The sequence below is a fragment of the Orcinus orca genome, chromosome 17 (genome assembly GCF_937001465.1).
Source record: "Orcinus orca chromosome 17, mOrcOrc1.1, whole genome shotgun sequence".
Taxonomy (NCBI): Eukaryota; Metazoa; Chordata; class Mammalia; order Artiodactyla; family Delphinidae; genus Orcinus; species Orcinus orca.
This window is the reverse complement of record NC_064575.1, coordinates 20,805,439-20,830,305: the sequence shown is the minus strand read 5'-3', so window position 1 is coordinate 20,830,305 and position 24,867 is coordinate 20,805,439. Positions and strand designations below refer to the sequence as shown.

The following is a 24,867-nucleotide window of genomic DNA, read 5'->3' as shown; positions in this document are numbered from 1 at the left end:
AGAACAGGCTTCTCTTGGGTCTTTTTGTCTATATCTTTTGATAGTTTCAGATTGCAGTCCCCTGTGCCTCAACCTGGCTATATAGAAGGCAAAGCTAACACACACGGAGCTCACTGTCTTTTCATTCCTCAAATCCCATGGTCCTTAGTCAGCCCATATTTTTTTTTTCCATCATTCAGAGTCTTCCTATGTTTGTTTGTTGTATTATGCTCACGTTTTTAAGTTGCGTCAGGAAGGAAAATTTTTCTCTACCCTTGTAGGTATTTTTGATTCATTTAGTAATTAAATTGATGTAAGGTAGATTAACAGGAGAAAAACAAACTTAAGTTCATGTATACAGGAACCACCCATAGACATGAGAGGCTCTCAGACATTCAGGCAATTGAGGCTTATATGTCATCCTGAGCTAAGGAGAAGTGGATAGGGGTCTAGGTCCTCAAAGGGAAGGAAGACAATTCACAGCAAGATGGGAAGAGCAAATGTTTGGTAAACAAGTGTTTTCCATGCCTAACAGAGACAATTTGACACAGAGAGGACTCTGAACAGGCCCTGTCAAGCTCTGCCAGCTTATTACACGTAGCCCATACTCTTTATAGCTATCTCTGGTGATAGTTTCTTGCTGGACCAGGCCCTTTATTTAAAAATTATTTTAGGCAGTTAAGGCGAAGGTCAAAAAGCTTTTTTTTCTTGGATCTGCTGTGACTTGATTGCCTTTAGCTCAAAACAATCCACATGCCAACACGGCACATTTTGAGGCAGCTTATTCTGTTCTTCAGTTGATAAGAATTACAACTTGAAATTACATCTTCAAGGAATACTTGTATGTATGCATATATCTCTACATATATTTGTTTACATATACAACTATATATACCCATATATATCTAGCTATCCATATATATCCGGATGGATAGGTAAATAGATATAGATAGATAGATAGATAGATAGATAGATAGATAGCTCCCTATATATGCAATGTATATATAGTGGCATTGTATATATTTTTATGCATTCATATAGAATGTGTCAGTACTTATGAGTTATATCCATTAGCATTTTTTTCTTTTATTCTTTAAAAAACTTGTGTTCTTGCAAGTAGCCAACCATTTGTTGCTGTTGTTGTTGATGTTCTGAAAAATGGATAAAGTAGAAATTTTATTTAGCAAATTTACTCTTTATTAGCGATATTCTATATTAAACTAAGTTTGTGTTAGGAATCAGCAGTGTGAGTATTAATTCTTTCATTACCACTCATGACTCTACGCAAGTTAGAGAATTTCCCTGAGTGTCACATTTCTCATTTGGAAGTGGATTTTGTGGGTATGTGATGGAATATATTACCTCTACAATCCTTTCTAGCTCTCAAACTTTCTTTTTAAGTTTTTAAAACATAAACTTTAAAATTTGCATACTTATTCTTTAGAGATACTAGAAACAAAATATTACTCAAATCAGTCAAAAACAAACTACTTTGTATATTTTGGAATAGGAAGAATAAGTATTTAACACTATCTCACCAAGTAAATTTTGCTTTTCTTGGAGACACTAGCATTTATAATAAATTTTTTCCTTAGTCCAATCCTTCTATGACAGCCACAGCTGTGCCTTCTCTGAGCCCTCTCCACTCTGGTGGGTGGCCTGCTGTTTTTCTTTAGGAAGTCTCAGATATGCTCCTGCTAATACTTAAGACCTATCTCTCAAACTTGAGCCTTATCTCTCTAATGAATGCCTGTTCACCCTCAGAGCTAAGTGCCCAGGGAGAACCAAACCTCTTGATCCTTGCTTTATGAACATTTACTTACTGGATCTCAGGGTCAGAAGCTCTGTGTTGTAGTCACTCTGGTATTGTACTCTCTCCAGGAATCTAGGGTTCAAACAGCCCCTGCAGCCACTAACTGCTATGGTGATAGATGGCCTCAAGCTGGTTTGACTGCTCCGGACTTCAGGTATATGAATTCCTGTAAGTCTGGACTTGCTACTGCACTGCTCTCAAGCCGCAGTGTTCCTTCTGCTCTCTCTAGGCAGCCTACCTTTAATGAGGTGCTTTCGTAGCAGCTTGGCTCCCACCTTATCCAGGCGTCTTTTATGCTAGTCCAGGCAAAGCCCAGAGCGAACCACCTTATTTTTAGTGTTCTTCTACAGCACCTATTCTAGTCTCATTCCTTCTTTCAATAAGAACAGAAAATGCAGATAAAAGCCCTGCATTATACTCTTTTCTTATTATACCATGATATGCATTGATACAAGGCCATGGTATTTTTCTCCTAATCAGGACAGACATTTACCTCCATTAGTACGATAATCAGATGCTGTCTATTGCCCTCAGAAAGGAATCCGAATGTACAGCTTATACTAAAAGTCTTTTTAAGTCTTATGTGAGAGTAGAATTTTAAGGAATTTCAAGGAAATGGTTAGATAATAGCCCTATAGAAAGAGAGATGGATAAACGTAATAGATTAAGATAAGAGAGGGAAAAGGAGAGAGATGAGAGAAAGTTGTTCGATCTCTACTCTAGATGTATTAGTTTTAGTATATCTTCTTCTCAATTTGACCACTAACTGAATCAGTTTTTTTGGTTTGTTCATTCTTAAAATTTGAAAAATGTTACATTTAAATATTACATTGGTGTTTCATTTGAGTTTATCTTGAATGCAAAACTACCAATGTATACATTGCATTTAATGCTAAACTACCACTATATATCTAATTAGTTAAACAAATTGCATACAAAAGTAAATAGTGTAGAACTGAAAGACCTAACAATTAATTCTGGTCCAGGGAAACCTCTGCCCCTTCACACAAACACAAAACAAAGCTGAGATGAAATGCAGGATAGAATGCAAAGGAAAATATAGCACTGGACATTCTTGAGACTTGAAAGAAAAATCGGAGAATAAGCCATTAACCATGAAGTCATTTACTAAAGACTAACAATGATTCAAGTCACCTAGGAGTTACCACCTGGGCATTAGGCACTATGACCACCAGTGAAAAAAATGTCAAATGTCCCCAAATGTTATTCAAATGCTATAATGCCATATATGTTGGTACTAGAGCAGTCAGGTTCAGGGAAACATGGAATAAGACTCACTTAGTCTTGATTAGTATGATTCTGGGTAATGTTTGGTAGGTTTTATTTAATGTTTTGTAAACTGGTGTCATGGGTGAGATTAGTTTGGAGTTCTCTTTATTTTTCTTCATTTTTTTGGAGGGGCAGGGGACTATGTAGCTGATGGACTATATCTTTTGGACTACATCTTTTATCACTGTTTGGTGTCAATATTTTGCCGATTTCATAAAAAAAAAGTTAGAAGCTCTCTTCTTTTTTCTGTGCTTCAAAGGATTTTATATAGCTTTGGAATTAACTCTTTCTTAACAAACTGCTCTAGGAAACAGTCCACTTTTTGAGCATAGCTCTTTGACAAATCTGTTTCTTAGGTGGTATTAATCTGTTCAAATTATCTATCTGTTCTGTGATTGGTAGTGGCAGTTTACATTTTCCTAAAAAATTATGTATATATATATATATGTATATATCATTCAAGTTTGTAAATGTGCTTACATAGAATGGAGAAAATTAGTCTCTCATGATTTAGGTAACATCCCCTATATCTGTGATTATTTCTATTATCAGTGTGTATGTCATGTATTTGTGTGATATCAATTTTCCCTGTTTGGTTTAGAAAATTATTTATATTTTATATTATCTTAATTTTCCTCCAAAATAGTTCACTTGTTTATTAGGTCTATTAATGTTACTGAGGTGACTTTTGGAAAGCCCCTAGGTAACTTGAGGATGGAGTCTGGTTGCCAGGGGAACCCACTTTGCAATTAGTGGGTTGGACTTTCAATCCCATCCCACCACACCCTCACCTCTAGGGAAGGGAAAACGTCTGGAAATTGAGTTCAATCACCAATGGCCGATGATTTAATCAACCATACCTAGGTAATGAAGTCATCATAAAAACCAAAAAGGATGGGGTTTTGAGAGCTTCCAGTGAATACATGGAGATATGGGGAAAGCGGTGCACCCAGAAAGCATAGAAGCATGGCATCCTTTCACCATACCTTGCCTTATGCATCTCTTTCAACTACCAGTTCCTAAGTTATATCCTTTTATAAAATAAATGGATATAAAATGTTTCTCTAAATTCTGTGGTCCACTCTAGTAGATTAATAGAACCCAAGCAGGTGGTGGTGTGACCCTCCTACTTATAGCTGTTTGGTCAGAAACACAGGTAGCAACCTGGACTTGTGTTTGGCCTCAGAAGTGTGTGTGTGTTGGGGGGGGGGGGAGGGCCAATCTTGTAGTACTGAACCCTTAACCTGTGCTATCTGATGTTATCTCCTGGTAGATAGTATCAGGATTAAGCTAATACCTTGGTGGCCTTGAAAAAAAAATACACATCAGAGCTAATAAGTACATAACAAGTTCATCATTAGAGAAATATAAATTAAAACTACAAGATACAATTTCATATCCACTAGATCAGCTATCAAAAATAAGACTAACAGGGCTTCCCTGGTGGTGCAGTGGTTGAGAGTCCGCCTGCCAATGCAGGGGACGCGGGTTCGTGCCCCGGTCTGGGAAGATCCCACATGCCCCAGAGCAGCTGGGTCCGTGAGCCATGGCCACTGAGCCTGCGCGTCTGGAGCCTGTGCTCCACAACGGGAGAGGCCACAACAGTGAGAGGCCTGCGTACCACAAAAATATAAATAAATAAATAAATAAAAATAATAAGACTAACAATAACAAACAGTGGTGACAATGTGGAAAAATATCATACAATTCTGGGAGGATGTGAGATGGTATAGCTACTTTGGAAAAGAGTTTAGAAGTTTCTCAAAAAATTACACATAAAATACCATAGAACCCAACACTTGTAGGTCTATACCCAGGTTATATGAAAATGCAAGTCCACAGAAAGACTTGCACATGAATGTCCATAGCAGCATTATTCACAATAGCCAAAAAGTGGAAACAATCTAAATGTCCATCAATTGATAAGTGAATAGACAAAGTGTTGTATATCCATACAATAGAATACTACTCAACAATAAAAAGGAAGGAATTCCTGGCCAGGCTATGTCCTGGATTAACTTCAGAAAACATTATTCTAAGTTTAAGAAGCTAGACACAAGAGACAACATGTCATATGGTTACAGGTACATAAAATTTCCAACTAGGGCAATTTATTTTTTAACTTCTTTATTAGAGTATAATTGCCTTACAATGGTTATGTTAGATTCTGCTGTATAACAAAGTGAATCAGTGATACATACACATATATCCCCATATCTCTTCCCTCCCACCCTCCCTAACCTCCCTAACCCACCCCTCTGGGTGGTCACAAAGCATCCAGCTGATCTCCCTGTGCTATGTGGCCACTGCCCACTAGCTATTTTACATTTGGTAGTGTATATACGTCTAGGCCACTCTCTCACTTCGTCCCAGCTTACCATTCCCACTCCCTGGGTCCTCAAGTCCATTCTCTACATCTGAGTCTTTATTCCTGTCCTGCCCCTAGGTTCTTCAGAACCATTTTTTTTTTCAGATTACACATATATATAGGTTAGCATACGGTATTTGTTTTTCTCTTTCTGACTTACTTTACTCTGTATGACAGAATCTAGGTCCATCCACCTCACTACAAATAACTCAATTTCATTTCTTTTTATGGCCGAGTAATATTCCATTGTGTGTGTGTGTGTGTGTGTGTGTGTGTGTGTGTGTGTATATATATATATATGCCACATCTTCTTTATCCATTCATCTGTTGATTGACACTTAGGTTGCTTCCATGTCCTGGCTATTGTAAATAGAGCTGCAGTGAACATTGTGGTACATGACTCTGTTTGAATTATGGTTTTCTCAGGATATATGCCCAGTAGTGGGATTGCTGGGTTGTATGGTGTTTTATTTTTAGTTTTTTAAGGAAGCTCCATACAGTTCTCCATAGGGGCTGTATCAATTTACATTCTCACCAACAGTGCAAGAGGGCTCCCTTTCCTCCATACCCTCTCCAGCATTTATTGTTTGTAGATTTTAAAGATGGCCATTCTGACCAGTGAGAGGTGATATCTCATTGTAGTTTTGATTTGTATTTCTCTAATGATTAGTGATATTGAGCATCCTTTCATGTGTTTGTTGGCAATCTGTATATCTTCTTTGGAGAAATGTCTATTTAGGCCTTCTGCCCATTTTTGGTTGTTTGTTTTTTTGATGTTGAGCTGCATGAGCTGCTTGTAAATTTTGGAGATTAGTCCTTTGCTTCATTTGCAAATATTTTCTCCCATCTGAGGGCTGTCTTTTCGTCTTGTTTATGGTTTCCTTTGCTGTGCAAAAGCTTTTAAGTTTCTTTAGCTCCCATTTGTTTATTTTTATTTCAATTTCTCTAGGAGGTGGGTCAAAAAGGATCTTGCTGTGATTTATGTCATAGAGTGTTCTGTCTATGTTTTCCTCTAAGAGTTTTATAGTATCTGGCTTACATTTAGACCTTTAATCCATTTTGAGTTTATTTTGGTGTATGGTGTTAAGGAATGCTCTAATTTCATTCTTTCACATGTAGATGTCCAGTTTTCCCAGCACTACTTATTGAGGCAGCTGTCTTTTCTCCACTGTATATTTTTGCTGCCTTATCAAAAACAAGGTGACCATATGTGTGTGGGTTTATCTCTGGGCTTTCTATCCTATTTCATTGATGTATATTTTGGTTTTTGTGCCAGTACCATCCTGTTTTAATACCGTAGCTTTGTAGTATAGTCTGAATTCTGGGAGCTTGATTCCTCCTGCTCAGTTTTTCTTTCTCAAGATTGCTTTGGCTATTTAGGGTCTTTTGTGTTTCCATACAAATTGTGAAATTTTTTTTTCTAATTCTGTGAAAAATGCCATTGGTAGTTTGATAGGGGTTTCATTGAATCTGTAGATTGCTTTGGGTAGTATAGTCATTTTCAAAATGTTGATTCTTCCAATCCAAGAACATGGTATATCTGTCTCTCCATCTGTTTGTATCATCTTTAATTTCTTTCATCAGTGTCTTATAGTTTTCTGCATACAGGTCTTTTGTCTCCTTAAGTAGGTTTATTCTTAGATACTTTATTTTTTTTGCTGCAGTGGTAAATGGGAGTGTTTCCTTAATTTCTCTTTCAGATCTTCCATCACTAGTATATAAGAAGGCAAGAGATTTCTGTGCATTAATTTTGTATCCTGCTACTTTACCAAATTCATTGATTAGCTCTACTAGTTTTCTGGTAGCTTCTTTAGGATTCTCTATGTATAGTATCATGCCATCTGAAAACAGTGACAGCTTTACTTCTTCTTTTCCAATTTGGCTTCCTTTAGTTTCTTTTTCTTCTCTGATTGCTGTGGCTAAAACTTCTAAAACTATGTGGAATAATAGTGGTGGGAGTGGACAACATTTTCTTGTTCCTGATCTTAGAGGAAATGGTTTTAGTTTTTCACCATTGAGAACGATGTTGGCTGTGGGTTTCTCATATATGGCCTTTATTATGTTCAGGTAAGTTCCCTTCATTCTTACTTTCTGGAGGCTTTTCTATCATAAATCAGTGTTGAATTTTGTCAATAGTTTTTCTGCATCTATTGAGATGATCATATAGTTTTCCTCCTTCAATTTGTTAATATGGTGTATCACATTGACTGATTTGCATATATTGAAGAATCCTTGCATTCCTGTGCTAAACCTCACTTGATCATGGTGTATGATCCTTTTAATGTGCTACTGGATTCTGTCAGCGAGTATTTTGTTGAGGATTTTTGCATCTATGTTCATCTGTGTTGTTGGCCTGCAGTTTTCTTTCTTTGTGACATCTTTGTCTGGTTGTGGTATCAGGGTGATGGTGGCCTCGTAGAATGAGTTTGGGATTGTTCCTCCCTCTGCTATATTTTGGAAGAGTTTGAGAAGGATAGATGTTAGCTCTTCTCTAAATGTTTGATAGAATTTGCCTGTGAAGCCATCTGGTCCTGGGCTTTTGTTTGTTGGAAGATTTTTTTTTTTTTTTTGCTGTACGCGGGCCTCTCACTGTTGTGGCCTCTCCCATTGTGGAGCACAGGCTCGGGACACACAGGCTCAGCAATCATGGCTCACGGACCCAGCCGCTCCACGACATGTGAGACCTTCCCAGACTGGGGCATGAACCCATGTCCCCTGCATTGGCAGGCAGACTCTCAACCACTGCGCCACCAAGGAAGCCCCTGTTGGAAGATTTTTAATCACAGTCTGAATTTCAATTCTTGTGATTGGCCTGTTTCTATTTTCTATTTCTTCCTGGTTCAGTCTCAGTAGGTTGTGCTTTTCTAAGAATTTGTCCATTTCTTCCAGGTTGTACATTTTATTGGCATATAGTTGCTTGTAGTAACCTCTCATGATCTTTTGTATTTCTGCATTGTCACTTGTTACATCTTTTTCATTTCTAATTCTATTGATTTGAGTCTTATCCCTTTTTTCCTGATAAGTCTGACTAATGGTTTATCAATTTTGTTTATCTTCTCAAAGAACCAGACTTTTAGTTTTATTGATCTTTGCTATCCTTTCCTTCATTTCTTTTTCATTTATTTCTTATCTGATCTTTATGATTTCTTTCCTTCTGCTAAATTTGGGGATTTTTTGTTCTTCTTTCTCTAACTGCTTTAGGTGTAAGGTTAGATTATTTATTTGAGATGTTTCTTGCTTCTTGAGGTAGGATTGTATTGCTATAAACTTCCCTCTTAAAACTGCTTTTGCTCCGTCCCATAGGTTTTGGGTCATCGTGTTTTCATTGTCATTTGTTTCTAGGTATTTTTTGATTTCTCTTTGATTTCTTCAGTGATCTCTTGGTTATTTAGTAGTGTATTTTTTGGTCTCCATGTGTTTGTATTTTTTACAGGTTTTTTCCTGTAATTGATATCTAGTCTCATAGTGCTGTGGTCAGAAATGATACTTGATACAATTTCAATTTTCTTAAATTTATCAAGTCTTGATTTGTGACCCAAGATATGATCTATCCTGGAGAATGTTCCATGAGCACTTCAGAAGAAAGTGTATTCTGTTGTTTTTGGGTGGAATGTCCTATAAATATCAGTTAAGTCCATCTTGTTTAATGTGTCATTTAAAGCTTGTGTTTCCTAATTTATTTTCATTTTGGATGATCTATCCTTTGGTGAAAGTGGGGTGTTAAAGTCCCTTACTATGATTCTGTTACTGTTGATTTCCCCTTATATGGCTGTTACATTTTGCCTTATATATTGAGGTGCTGCTATGTTGGGTGTGTATATATTTACAGTTGCTATATATTTTTCTTGGATTGACCCCTTGATCATTATGTAGTGGCTCTTATAATACTCTTTATTTTAAACTCTATTTTGTTGGATATGAGAATTTCTATTCCAGCTTTGTTTTGATTTCCATTTTCATGGAATATCTTTTTCCATCCCCTCACTTTCAGTCTGTTTGTGTCCCTAGGTCTGAAGTGGGTCACTTGTATACAGCATATGTACAGGTCTTCTTTTTGTATCCATTCAGCCAGTCTATGTCTTTTGGTTGGAGCATTTAATCCATTTACATTTAAGGTAGTTATCAGTATGTAGGTTCTTATTACCATTTTCTTAATTGTTTTGCATTTGTTATTGTAGGCCTTTTCCTTCTTTTGTGCTTCCTTCCTAGAGAAGTTCCTTTAGCATTTGTTGTAAAGCTGGTTTGATGGTGCTGAATTCTCTTAGCTTTTGCTTGTCTGTAAAGGTTTTAATTTCTCCATCAAATCTGAATGAGATCCTTGCTGGGTAGAGTAATATTGGTTATAGGTTTTTCCCTTTCATCACTTTAAATATGTCCTGCCACTCCCTTCCGGCTTGCAGAGTTTGTGCTGAAAGATCAGCTCTTAACCTTATGGGGATTCCCTTGTATGTTATTTGTTATTTTTTTTTGTCCTAGCTGCTTTTAATATTTTTTCTTGGTATTTAACTGTTGATAGTTTGATTAATATGTGTCTTGGAGTGTTTTTCCTTGGATTTATCCTTTATGGGACTCTCTGTGCTTCCTGGACTTGACTATTTCCTTTCCCATATTAGGGAAGTTTTCAACTATAATCTCTTCAAATATTTTCTCAGTCCCTTTCTTTATCTCTTCTTCTTCTGGGACCACTATAATTCAAATGTTGGTGCATTTAATGTTGTCCCAGAGGTCTCTGAGACTCTCTTCAATTCTTTTCATTGTTTTTTCTTTATTCTGCTCTGCAGTAGTTATTTCCACTACTTTATCTTCCAGGTTTCTTATCTGTTCTTCTGCCTCAGTTATTCTGCTATTGATTCCTTGTAGAGAATTTTTAATTCCATTTCTTGTGTTGTTCATCACTGTTTGTTTGCTCTTCAGTTCTTCTAGGTCCTTGTTAAACATTTCTTGTATTTTCTCCAATCTATTTCCAAGATTTTGGATCATCTTTACTATCATTATTCTGAATTCTTTTTCAGGTAGACTGTCTATTTCCTCTTCATATTTTTGTTCTGGTGGGTTTTTACCTTGCTCCTTCAACTGTTGTGTGTTTCTTTGTCTTCTCATTTTGCTTAACTTACTGTATTTGGGGTCTCCTTTTCACAGGCTGCAGGTTCGTAGTTCCCATTGTTTTTGTTGTCTTTGGGTAAGGTTGTTTTTGTTGTCTTTGGGTAAGGTTGTTTCAGTGGGTTATGTAGGCTTCCTTGTGGAGGGGAATGGTGCCTGTGTTCTGGTGGATGAGGCTGGATCTTGTCTTTCTGATGGGCAGGACTGCATCCGATGGTGTGTTTTGGGATGCCTATGTCCTTATTATGATTTTAGGCAGCCTCTCTGCTTATGGGTGGGGTTTTATTCCTGCCTTGCTAATTGTTTGGCATAGGGTATCCACCACTGGAGCTTGCTGGTCATTGAGTGGAGCTGGGTCTTTGTGTTGAGATGGAGATCTCTGGAAAAACTTTTGCTGTTTGATATTACGTGGAGCCATGAGGTCTCCAGTGGACCAATGGACTGAACTTGGTTCTCCCACCTCAGAGACACAAGCCTGACACCTGGCTGAGCACCAAGACCCTCTCAGTACACAGCTCAGAAGAAAAGTGAGAGAAAAGGAAAGAAAGAGAGAAAGAAAGAAAGAAAGAAAGAAAGAAAGAAAGAAAGAAAGAAAGAGAGAGAGAGAGAAAGAAAGAAAGAAAGAAAGAAAGAAAGAAAGAAGAAAAAAGAAAAGAAAATTAAAGATATTAAAATAAAAAATAAATTATTAAAAATAAAAAAATTCAATGTAATTAAAAAAAGAAATGGACAGACAGAATGCTAGGACAAATGGTAAAAGCAAAGCTATACAGACAAAATCACACAAAGAAACATACACATACACACTCACAAAAAGAGAAAAAGGAATAAAGTATATATTTATATATATACAATTTTTTAAAAAAAAGAAGAGAGCAACCAAATCAATAAACGAATCTACCAATAATAATAAACTCTACATATTAAACTAAGATAAACATAAAAACGGAAACCAATTAGATGCAGAAAGCAAACCCCAGGTCTACAGTTGCTCCCAAAGTCCACCGTCTCAATTTTGGTATGATTCCTTGTTTATTCACGTATTCAGCAGATGCAAGCTACATCAAGTTGATTGTAAGGATTTAACCCACCGCTCCTGAGACTGCTGGGGGAGATTTCCCTTTCTCTTCTTTGTTCACACAGCTCCTGGGTTTCAACTTTGGATTTTGCCCCGCCTTTGCGTGTACGGGGGTTCTGCCTCACTCAGGCCGGGGGGTGGGGGGGAGAGAGGGATGTGGAATGTGGGCCAAGCCTGTGGCGGCAGAGGCCGGCATGACGTTGCAACAACATGTGGTGTGCTGTGTGTTCTCCTGGGAAGTTGTCCCTGGATCACAGGACCCTGGCAGTGCGTCTTCTGGGAGGGGAGGTGTGGATAGTGACCTGTGCTTGCACACAAGCTTCTTGGTGGCTGCAGCAGCAGTCTTAGCATTTCATGCCCGTCTCTGTCTCTGGTGTCCGTGGACACCCGTCTCTGGAGCTCTTTTAGGCAATGCTCTGAATCCCCTCTTCTCACGCACCCTGAAACAATGGTCTCTTGCCTCTTCGGCAGTTCCAGAGTTTTTCCTGGACTCCCTCCCAGCTAGCGGTGGTGTACTAGTCCCTTTCAGGCTGTATTCATGCAGCCAACCCCAGTCCTCTCCCTGGGACCTGACGTCCTCCGAAGCCTGAGCCTCAGCTCCCAGCCCCAACCCGACCCGGTGGGTGAGCAGATAAGGCTCTCTGGCTGGTGAGTGCTGGTTGGCACTGATCCTCTGTGCAGGAATCTCTCCACTTTGCCCTCTGTACCCCTATTGCTGTGTTCTCCTCCGTGGCTCCGATGCTTCCTCCCCCACCCCCCGCAACCTCCACCCCTGTCTCTGCCGGTGAAGGGGCTTCCCAGTGTGTGGAAATTTTCCTCCATCACAGCTCCCTCCCCAAGGTGAGGGCCCGTCCCTATTCTTTTGTCTCTGTTTTTCCTTTATTCTTTTGCCCTACCCAGGTACATGGGGAGTTTCTTGCCTTTTGGGAAGTCTGAGGTCTTCTGCCAGAGTTCAGTAGGTGTTCTGTAGGAGTTGCTCCATGCATAGATGTATTTCTGATGTATTTGTGGGGAGGAAGGTGATCTTCATGTCTTACTCCTGCACCATCTTGAAGGTCCAGTCCTGAAGGCAATTTTATAGAGATAGAAAGTAGATTAGTGGGTGCTGGGGACTAGAAGTGGGAATCTGTGTGGGAACCAGGCTGAACTGTAAATGGGCATGAGGAATCCTTTTGGGAGATGTGAAAATACTCTAAGGATTATTTATGGTGATTATTAAAGCTGCCAATAAAGTTAAAAAAAATCATTGAATTGTACACTTGAAATGCATTAGTTTTGTGCTATTTAAAATACAACTTAATAAAGTTGTTAAATATATGTTTACACACACACACACATATACATATAGTTTTTAAGCTTCGGACATTATACTTTTTATATTTTCCCATATAACTTTGTGCTCTCTTAAATTAAATCAGAGGGTATAGTACATAAAAATTTGACTTTCCAAAGTTGATTGAAATGCTTCATGACATTATACATGACCAAATTTCAAAGTTAATAGCATTTTTAAAAGAATATTTTCTATATCAATATACAGAACTTAAAAATTATAAGTATATATTAATAATATTATTTATACTGTTTACATGTTTATTTTTGTTTTAAATTTAATTTAACGTAAAATGGAAAAGAATTAGTTTCCTGTTACAAATGTGTTTCTGTCTTTTTCTCTGGATTTCCTGATGATTTGGCTCTTACTGTTTTATTTGATGAATGAATATTTTCTTTGATCTTTGTTGTAAATTTTATTATTTTTAAATTTTTCTTCATTTAATTATGTCTTGCCCTGAAGTTTTTTCTTTTCTGATTCAATATTGCTAATCCCACTTTTGGATTTTTGTTTATTTACATTTACCTTGGCTGGCTAGATCCACCTTTTCCATATTTGGCTTTTCTGGGTTATTTTGCAATGTGTATATTTTTGTATACAATATATTACTAGGTTTTATTCTAATAAAAATTTTTACTTTAAACGTTTGAGTTAAGCCTATTTACATTTATTTAAATGATATATATGTTTGGTTAATTATGTCATTATTTTCTCCCACTGCTTTTTAAAATATTTCACTATGTAAACAGTGTTTTCTTTTATGCATGTTTGTGGGGTTTTTTCCTGATAATTTGGAATGTTTATACATTTTCTAGAGGTTTTCTTTATAGGTATTACTTTTAGCCATATTCTTAGTTATCTAAATCTTTAAACAAGCTCTATTGAACTTCCTCTTCTACTATGTCCCAACCACTGCTTATTTTGTGTCAATCAGAAAAGACTAGGTTATACTGCAGTAAAAAGAACACAACATTTCAGTGACATTTTGACAACAAAGTTTATGTCTTGCAAAAAGTACCTTACAGTCTGGGCATCTCTCCAAAGCAGCTATTCTCCATGTGGCAGCTCAGAATCTCAGGCTGCTTCAATCTTGTGGCACTTACTTCTCAACATAATGCTTCTGGTCCACTCTGCAGGGGAGGGGAACATGGAGGAGTCTGCAGCAGGAATTCAATGTGTCAGCCCAGAAGTGACAGCAGTCATTTCTGTTGATATCCTTCTTGCCATAAACTAAATCTTAAGAAGGAGACAGTACTCCTGCTGGTACCAAGAAGGAGATGTGAGCAAGATATGAGTAAGTGCTTGTAACACCTACTACATGATTTCAACTATATTGAATTATTTAATAAGTCTACTTAGTATCTTTAAATATATAGTCATTCTTGTATTAATACTTTTAACACTTTGATATAATACTTGATCATAAAATGATTACTTATTATAAAATATGAGAAAACTGGACTAATTATTGTATCTTCCAGTTTCTGTCCCCTTCCAGTCTTACTTTTATGGTTTATATCATTCCTACACAGTCAGAGGTTATAAAATTCTTCACCATCTTTTTTTATGAAAAATTTTAGCAAGAACTTTACTTCATTTATTTTTAGCTATCTCATAAATACCAGAAGATAAATTGGACAGTTTGTGATGAAATTTAGAAAAATTTTTCCGTAAAGCAAACTTATAACTCTTTTCCTTTGGCTCTGTCTTCCAATCCCCCTTCACTGTGTTGAAGAGATACCTAGTTCTTCCTGATTTTTGGTTATGAGAGTGGTTTTCAAACTGACTGGACTCTCTGAAAAGGTAGTTTCTGAGCTGGGTTTTATGGTCACTAGATCCATGACTTTTCCCACTTTGAAAATGATCTCAGCCAATTCATGTCTCACATGCTTTGTTTGTAGGACAGGTAAAGCTTTGAGAAGCACAATATCCCCAACTGTGTCCTGCTGAAGAGTATCATTTTCACTGTTTTTTGAAATGCAAGATCTAAGTTTAAATTCCATAACCTCTTCACAGACTTATTTAATATTTGTAATATATCACTTGGTATTACTCTTTTTCTCGTCCGGTATCGAAGTACAATTAAAACACAATGAAAATGATTAGAACCTAATTCTATTGGAATTAGTTACCTGACTTTGTTGTCATTCTTAGTCTTATTTCCATAATTATACTGTAAGTTCTTTGTGGTGGGAAGAGAAGTGACATATTTTTCTATAGCACCTAAAAATTAGTAAGGCACACAAAAAAAAAACTTCTTAGATTTTTTTTTTTTTTTAATTAGAAGCATATTCAGTTCTGAATCACCTTCCAGAGAGAATTTCTTGGAGTTTTGGAGCAATGTAGAGTAAATACAACAGACTAATCCACACAATTTTTACCCAAATGTGGTAAATGGAGAGGGAGAATGTGATTTCAATCTCAATTAGGTTTTATTTTACTATCACTATATGGAATTAGAATGGGAATTGGAATGCAAAGTTATACATTTTGTTTTAATTAATAAATTTTATTTTATTTTTACCCTGTTATTTCAAATGTACTCTTCAAATTGGAGACCAGTTGAAATAAATTCATAGGGTAAAATTGTGGGAAAGAGTTTTGTTGAATCAGAACAATAGTGCATAAGTCAATGATAGCAAATTCTCTTTACTAAGAGAATAGAAAGTAAAAAGTTTTTCTGGGGGTCCCATTATCCATCAACATTATATCTCTCTATATATCTATATCTGTATATCTATATCCAACTATCTGTCTATCTATCTATCCATTATATATGTATTGGCTATGCATATATGCAATGCATATATATCAAAATGTAAAGAAAGAAATCTTAAAAGTAAATGGGACATATCTATTCAAGTTATTATTTAAAACCTATTGAGTATTGAGTGTTGTTTATATACATTATTAGGCTTCCTAATTTCATACATAAAGTAGTACTTCCTTACATTATACTACCAGATAACACTAAAATTTATTAAGAATATTTTCCCTATTAGGTATCAACAATATAAAACAGAATACAAAGGATTTTAAAATTTATTCAGCAATTTCCAATGTAACTTTTGATGTTAAATGAAACTTCTGACTATTGAAATAAAGACAATGGAAAGTTTAGAAATGCAAATGAATGCAGAGATGCTGTCTATATTATTGAACACAGTTCCCCAAGTCACCTATGAAAATATAATTCTAAAGCCTTAGATACATACTACTATTTATTTCAGTGATGAATGGATACTTTTTCATAAGGAAAAGAGTCATCATAGAACTTAAACTTTAATAAAATTTTATTTAAGTAAAACATACATAAAGAGGACAAGATCTATATTATCAGGGGGCAAAGAGATTTCAACACATTTTTAGAAGCTGAAAGGAGCATCACACTCAATTCCATACATGAGTTTCAAAACATATTAGACACAGCTGGAGAAAAGATTAGTTAACTAGAAAATAATGCACTGGAAAATACTAAGAAAATTGTTGACTGAAGCACAGAGAGGCAAAACAATGGAAAATGGGATAAAAATAAATAAATAAGGGAACCAGTGAAAATGTTAAACATACATGTAAATGGAATCCTAGAAGGAAAAGAGAAACAAAAAGAACAGAAATTTTATGGCAAGAAATAATGGTTAAGAACTTGCAAAAACTGTTTGTGATGTTAGCCTACATAGTCAAGAATCTCTATAAAATTAAAACAGGATAAATACAGAAAATAGTATTTAAGTTTAACATACTCAAAATTCTGTAAATAAATCAAATAGAAAAACATTTTTAAACAACTAAAAGAAAAAAAATTAAAGGAGCAAAAATAGGACTAAATGCTAATACATTAACAAAATTGATGGAAAATCAAAAGTCAATGGAATAACATCAATAAAGTTTTTTCCCACTTTCCTCCATTATGAAACAGCTTTCCATCATGCCTAAAAATTTTTAAACCTTATGAAGTTGCACAGATTAGCCCTTCAAATTGAACATATTTTCTTATTTAATTAAATTCAGTACCATGATTTAGATACTCTCACAAGAAGAACTTTGGATATTTTTAATCATATTTGGTTTATAGATCTATTTTCTTTACATCTCTCATATTTTAAAGGACAAACCCACACAAATAAACTAATTTTTAAAGTTGGCATTTTAAATCATATGTTGTATTGCATCATCCCTGCATTATTTTTCTGAGCCTTTCCTCTCCAGGGAAGAATTGAGTGTTCTCTCATTTAGGTACCTGTCTAGTACATACAGTATTTCTATTTTAGTATTAACTTTATTATTCTGAAACTGTTTAAACATGCTTTTTCTAATAAACTGCAAGCTCTTTGAGGGCAGAAACATTTCTTCTTTTGGTTATCATCTACCAAAATGCCTGGTACAGAGTAAGTGCTCAATAAATGTATAGTTTATGAATAAATGAATATAATGTAAAAATATTTTACACTACTTTAAGATTCAAATTACTATGACTAATCTCCCAATCAATATTCAATGTTCTTCCCAATATATCAGATCAAATTTCCATGGTAGGTAATGTTTTTCATTACCTACTAGATTAAAGTTTATCTAATAAGGTGAAACATGAAGAATGTCATATGAAATAAATAAATAAAATGACATGAATAGTCTAAAGAAGACATTCTATCATCTTTTCATAAATTGCACTTGATATATTATAATACTGTGAGGATCAGTATCATATATTAATTTTGAAAGAGGAGATATAGTAGTAGGACTGGCCTCACTTTGAGGTAAGACAATTAAAAAAAAAACAAAAACAGATTTTCCAGTTTGCTGATTTGCCACTCACATTTTTCTATTCATCCAGCATGTTCCCTCTCCCAGCATACACCATCATGCGGTGAAAAAGTATTTAAATGAGAACACATTAAAAGACTACATTTATTAAAGCTAAGTTCTCAGCATCTAATATCAGATCCATTCCTACAGTTTGGAAACAGAAGAGACTGAAGAAATAAAGTCTGCTCCTTACATTATCAGAGCCATAGTACATCCCACTTACATACGTGGCAGTTATTTCTGGTCTTAAGTCTTGTTGGTATTCACTCCTAGAGGCCTTCTGCAGTTCCCAGTAGGGCTTCTGCGAAGAGTAATGGCCTCTTCTAGCAGTGGTTCTCTCATCATCAGCACCTATCAAAGGATCCCAGTTGTCTCCTGATTTTTTCAGCTGTTCCTAAAAGTCTGATGTACAAGAAAGCTCAGGGCCATACACAAACAGCCATGTAGACAGAGCACTCATATTAGCTTCCCTGAGGAAAGTTCAAGTGGGAATTTTATGCAGCTGGACAACTCTTTGGAGAAACTTAGAGTTGTGTTAGAAAATTAAACTGTAAGGCACTACAATGCCACACTCTAAACCTCTGCCACTTTCTTCTGTACTATGGGGCAGGAAATAGTTACCTAGGTTTTCCTGACTTACAGTAAGCATAGATAATTCATGGCTGAAACATCTGAGGGAGTGTGGTCTGTTTTATAACTATATGACCTTGGGCCTCACTTCCCAAGTAAAGGGGAATAATATTTTACCAGATAAAATTGTCATAAAATAAAATGAGGTAGCCCATTAAAGTGCTGAAAACATTTATAACAAATAGCAAGCCCTCAATAAATGTTACCTATTATATATAAAACACAAAAGATCAATACAAATTCATAAGTAAATGAATGAAGTTTTCTGTCAACATGTGTTTTTTCTGTAAGAGAAAATGTACAAAAAACCCCTGCAACTTATATGCATCATTTTACCTCAGTATCAAATTATGGTCTTAAACTTTTAAAAAATGTATAGGACATAAAAAATATATCAAGATTATTTGAAAATAAATGTCATTCTAAAGTTAACAAATTAATTAAAATAATTTTTGTCAACAGATGGTCTTAGATAAAAAAAAATACATGTCACCTGATACACAAAGATTAGGAGTTGAACAGATAGTTGAATATTGCTTGAGTTAAAAAAAGTACATTTACCACTCTTATGTAAGTGTCTACAATCCTAAGGGAAACAAGTGTAGTTTTTTAAAGTGTAGGTAATAATTTGTGAAATTTGAGTAATTTTCTTTTTAGTTTTTTTTTTTCATGTAGCCCCAAAGGGGCAAGAAGAGACTTTAATTCGAGGAAGGGGGATTCACCAAAATAAGAAAAGGTGCAGAGTGTGGTGGAGCAGCAGAGAAAAAGCAGGCTGGAGGACCCCAGCCAGGAATGTGTGGAGGACTCACCTTTCCACCTACAGGAGCACAGGTACTGCACTGACAGATTAGAGGAAAGAGTGACCCCCTTGCGAGCTGGGAGGGTAAGAAGTGGCCCCCGTGGCCAGAGCTTGCCAGTCTTTCGGGCCCTGGCTCCTACATGTGGCTGGTGACCACTGTTTATCCCTTGTCCCCAACCAGTGCTGGGTGACCATTTCCAGGCAGAGCTCAGGAAGTTGGCAGAAGGTCTCCAGTGCTTCTACTGAGCCCAAGAGGGAAGAGGGCAAGAGAGAGGAACTAGAGTCTGAGACCTCCCTCCTTCTCCACTAGAAAATTCCCAGAAATTTCCTCCTGGGATTTCCCAAATCCGTGTCCCCCGAAGTCAGCCTCTGGACTCTGATGGCTGTGGGTTTGCTTGAAGCTGTTAAAAGATTATCAGTCCTTTCACGCACAGACAGCTAAGAAACATGCCTAATTCGTCCATCTAAGAGTCGTTCAGTACCAATTATCTGGTCTGAGAATAATTGTTAATGGATTGTTTGGGGCTGTGTAGTTACTTCATCCCAATCCAAGGGGAGACTAAATAACATGTCTAAATTTGCAAAGATAAGATATTGTAGAGCCTAGATATGAAAGAGATGGTCTAGTTGGAGAATCAGTGCTCTAAGATTCTACACTATTTTGCTTCTCTGAGGAGATGGGGCCTAACCATGCTGCCATAAAATATTAAAATATTAAAAGGATAGTGGAAGCAAAATGACTTATTAACACAAAGGTATGGAGGTCTCAATTCTTAGGGAGAACAGTATATATAAATAAAAATTTATAAAAATCTAATTCCAAAATAGTGTTTTTTAGATTTTCCTTTTAAGCATGAATTATTCCAAAGTTTCAATATAGGACTATTTTTCTACTTCATTTGTAACCTGCTTCTATTTCTTATAGTTATGTAAAATATATTATTACATAAATTATCAAGTAACTTTCTGATCAATATTTGTGGTTATAACCTGCTTCTTTAACTTTTACCTTCATAAAATCTGTGTTGTGTCAAAAAATTTGGGATCCTGATTTAGTTTATCAGCTGACAACTGTCAACTGAATGTAGCTAACCTGACAAATGGGGCATCATTGAGACTGGTTTAGTGTCGCATCTTTCATGTTAATATTTCAAGGGAAAATGGTGAATTTACCTATATTGAATAGCTATCATATATCTCTGCTTTCAAATAATTTATGGCTTTGATCTCTGAAATACTTAGCAGAAATAATGACTTAACATAATCTGAAAAAGAGACTGTTATGTGTTCCCGTTCTTCAGTACTCTGCATGGGAACGTTTTTATTTGTTTGTTTTCGGCATTTGGTTTGTTTCTTTGCTTGTTTGTTTTTGATCTATAGTGACCTCAAGGACCATCTGTTTAAGATGGCAGCCCCTCAAAATTAAATGAGCCCAAATCTCCAAGTCTCCGTCTCTGCTTGAAGGAAAGCTTTAGGCGAGGAACATCTCAATTGGGCTCTCCATGACAGAGAAATAAATTTGTGTTGTGATAAGCTACTGAAATTTGGGGGGTTGTTTGTTGCCCCATTACACAACCCCCCAAATTTTGTATTGAGATATAATTGATGTATAATATTTTATTAGTTTCAAGTGTACAAATAATAATTTGATATTCGCACATATTGTGAAATGATCATCACAATAAATCTAGTTGAAATCCATCACTTTACATAGTCACAGAATTTTTTCTTGTGATGAGAACAACTCTCTTAGGAACTTTCAAATATACAGTACAGTATTATTAGCTATTGTCACTATGCTGTACATTATATCCGCAGGACTTATTGATTTTATAACTGGAAGTTTGTACCTTTTGACCACCTTCAACCATTTTGCTTACTCTCCACCCTCTACCTCAGGCAACCACCAATATGTTCTCTATATCTGTGAGTTCAGTTTTATTTTTTATTTTGGTATGTTTGTTTCAGATTTCATTTGTAAGTGAGGTCATATGGTATTTGTCTTTCTCTGACTAAAATTACTTAATATAATGCCCTCAAGGTTCATCCACATTGTCACAAATGGCAAGATTTCCTTCTCTTTTTTATTACTGAATTATACACACACACACACACACACACACACACACATGTATACACACACACACACATATATATTTCTTTATTCATCCATTGATGGACACCTAGGCTGCTTCCATGTCTTGGCCATTGTGAATAACCCTGCTATGAATACCGGGGTGCATGCATCTTTTTGAATTAATGTTTTTGTTTCCTTCAGATAAGTACCAGAAGTGGAATTGTTGGATTATAAGATACTTTTATTTTTAAATTTTTAAGAACCTCCATACTGTTTTCCATAGTGACTGAACCAATTTACGTTTTCTCCAGCAGTGCACAACAGTTTCCTTTTCTCCACATTCTTGCCAACACTTGTTATTTCTTGCCTTTTTGATAATAGTCATCCTAACAGGGGTGAGGTGTATCTCAATGTGACTTTGATTTGTATTTCCCTGATAATTAGTGATACTGAGCACATTTTCATGTACCTATTAGCCATATATCTATATGTCTTATTTGTAAAAATGTTTATTCAGATCCTCTGCCCATTTTTTAATCAGATTGTTTTTTGGTGTTTTGTTTTTCTTTCGATATTAAGTTGTATGAGTTCTTTATGTATTTTGAATATTAATCTCTTATCAGATAGATGATTTGTAAATATTTTCTCCTATTCGGTAGGTTGCTTTTCTTTTTGATGGTTTCCTTTGCTGTGCAGAAGCTTTCCCATTTTACATAGTCCCACTTGCTTATTCACTTGTTTGTTTTTGATTTTGTTTCCTTTGTTTTTGGTGTTAATTTTAAAAAAAAATCATTACCAAGACTAATGTCAAGGAACTTACCACCTATGTTTTCTTCTAGAAGGTTTATGGTTTCAGGTCTTATGTTCAAGTCTTTAATCCATTTTCAGGTAATTTGTATATATAATGTAAAATAGGGGTTATGTTTTATTCCTTTGTGTGTGGCTGTCCAGTTTTCCCAACACCTTTTATTGAAGAGACTTTTTTTCACCATTGCATTTTCTTGGCCCCATTGCTATAAATTATTTAACCATATATGAGTGGATTTATTTCTAGGCTCCTCTTGTTTTCCGTTAATCTATGTGTCTGTTTTTATGCTAATACCACACTGTTTTGATTACTATAGCTTTGTAATATAGTTTGAAATCAGGAAGTGTGATGCCTCTAGCTTTGTTCTTTCTCAAGATTGCTTTGGCTTTTAGAGTCTGTGCATTGAGTAGTATGGTTATTTTAACAATAATAATTCTCCAGTTTCTTTCATCAATGTCTTATAGTTTTCATTGTGCAGGTCTATCACTTCCTCCAATAAATATATACCTAGTTTCTTTTTTTTCTTGGTAGAGTTGTAAATGAGATTGTTTTATTAATTTATCTTTCTGATTGTCTTGTTATTGTGTAGAAACACAACAGCTTTTTTATGTTGATTTTGTATCTTACAACTTTACTCAATTTGTTTATTAGTTTTAATAGAGTTTTGGTGGAATCTTCAGGGTTTTCAATGCATAATATTATGTTATCTGCAAATAGTGACAGTTTTACTTCTTTCTTTCCTATTTAGATGAATATATTTTTTTTTCTTTTCCCAAGCTGCTTGACCTGTGGCTCAGACCCATCCCTGACACCCTCACCCATGTTGGACCCAAGGCCTAACCAGATGCTGCAGAGCCAATGCCAGTCCCAGCCCTGTGAGTAAGCCATTTCCCACAGCCCCTGCCAGGAGCACCATAGGCACTTCCCTCCTCCAATCTGAGGATGTGTGGGAACTTATGGACAAGACAGGCTTCTCAGCAGACTAGATCCAGCAGTTCTAGTGGAGGTTTAAGAAGCTGAGTGGAGATCAGCCCACCATTCCTAAGGAGAACTTCAACAAAGTCCCAGGCCTGGAACTCAACCAAATACAATCCAAATAGCCATCTGCCTTCTTTGACAATATTAATATGTGCGAGGGGCTCAGTGGCCTGGTCCAGGAGATTAATTCTAGAGCTTCCTGATTACCATGTCTTACTTCCAACCCATGGAGGAGGATCAGGTGCAGGTGCACTGAAAAGAAGCTAAGAGTTTTGTTCTGTGTGTATGACTCAGACAGGGAATGATGCATCAGTCTGGAAGACTATCAAAATGTGGTTGAGGAGCTTCTCTCCAGAAACCCTCACACTGAGAATGATTCCACTCACTCCTATGCAGAGGGGGCGATGATAGAGTCAGCCAGAATCTGCATGGGGCAGGTAGAGCCTGATCAGGTGTCTGAAGAGATCACCTTTGATGACTCCTTGAAGCTCTGATCATGGGGTAGACAGCAAGACCAACATGCACATCTCCTTCCTTAGCATGGAAACCATCACCTTTTGTCACTGACCCACTGCCTACCCCCCGAAGAAACTACACTTGCAATGGGGCAGCCTCCCTGGGTGGCCTGGAGTAGCTGGCATCTTTTTGCTACAGCTCTTGTAAGATTTGTTGTTGATATGTTCTTATTATATATACATATTGGATATGAGTGTTGGCTATGGAGTGGGTGACAAGAGGAAGACAGATAATTTGTCTTTTAGTTTAGAGGATGCTGGGCCATGATAAGCCAAATTCAGACCTAACCAGTAGGACTGCACATTTTCCAGAGATCCTAGACTTTGAGTAGGATACAGTAACTGGATGGGGCATTGAGGTTGATTCCCTGAAAAAAAGGCAAGTACATTCAGATGCATGAGAAGGAGGTTACAAATGGATATTTAAGAGAAGAAAAGTGTAGACTATAGCAGTGTTTACTATATGTCCCCTAATATATTTTTTCTTCTATATTAATAGAATTTTTAGTTGAGTACTTGGCTACCCATGGAAAGACTACATTTCTCCAGATTACCTGCAGCTGAGTGTGGTCATGTGTCTAATTCTGTTCCATAGCATAGGAGCAAAAGTTACATGTACAATTTCTAGCTAGTACCCTTAACACAAATAACCATGTCTTTATATTTCTTCCTTCTGTAGCTGGAATGGGGATAAAATGGCAGCACCTGGAATAAGCATTTCAAACCAGAAGACGAAAGCTAGGTATTGAGGGTTACTAGCATCAAGGTAGACCAAGCCTGGACCCCTGATGACTTTATGGAGGAAAGCCTTGAGCATAGAGGATCTTTTACAAGAAAGAGAATTAAATGAGATATAATCTTTCATAAGAGTTAATCTCTTGTGAACTATGACTGTCTATTTCAATGGCAAAACCCATATCTTAAATAATACTATCAGATTTTGTAAATTAAATTGGTTTACTATGTGGCAGGTAAATTATTTACAAATTATATCTATGATAAAGAAAAAAAAATGCCTTCAGATAGATGGGCAAGAAGAAGAAATGTCCACAAAGAAGACACAATCAGTCTGGCTTCAAAACCAGATGATTATGGGGTATATTCTCCAAGTTGTTTTGTCCAAAGGATGATTCAAAAATTTTATAACCAGTAAAATTGTTGTTTGTATATGAAGGAAACTAAAATAAACATTCTCATCTAGGAAAGGACTAGAAAACATGTTACTCACATTACTCCACCAAGTTTTTTAATTAAAAATATACTTACTGTTATGTGAATATGATTTGTGTCACC

General features: G+C 36.1%; 1 pseudogene; it reads left to right on the top strand.

Moving 5' to 3' along the window:
* Positions 1-1,253: 1,253 nt before the first annotated feature.
* LOC105748563 (calcineurin B homologous protein 3-like) lies at positions 1,254-23,626 on the top strand (annotated as a pseudogene).
* The last annotated feature ends 1,241 nt before the right edge of the window (positions 23,627-24,867 follow it).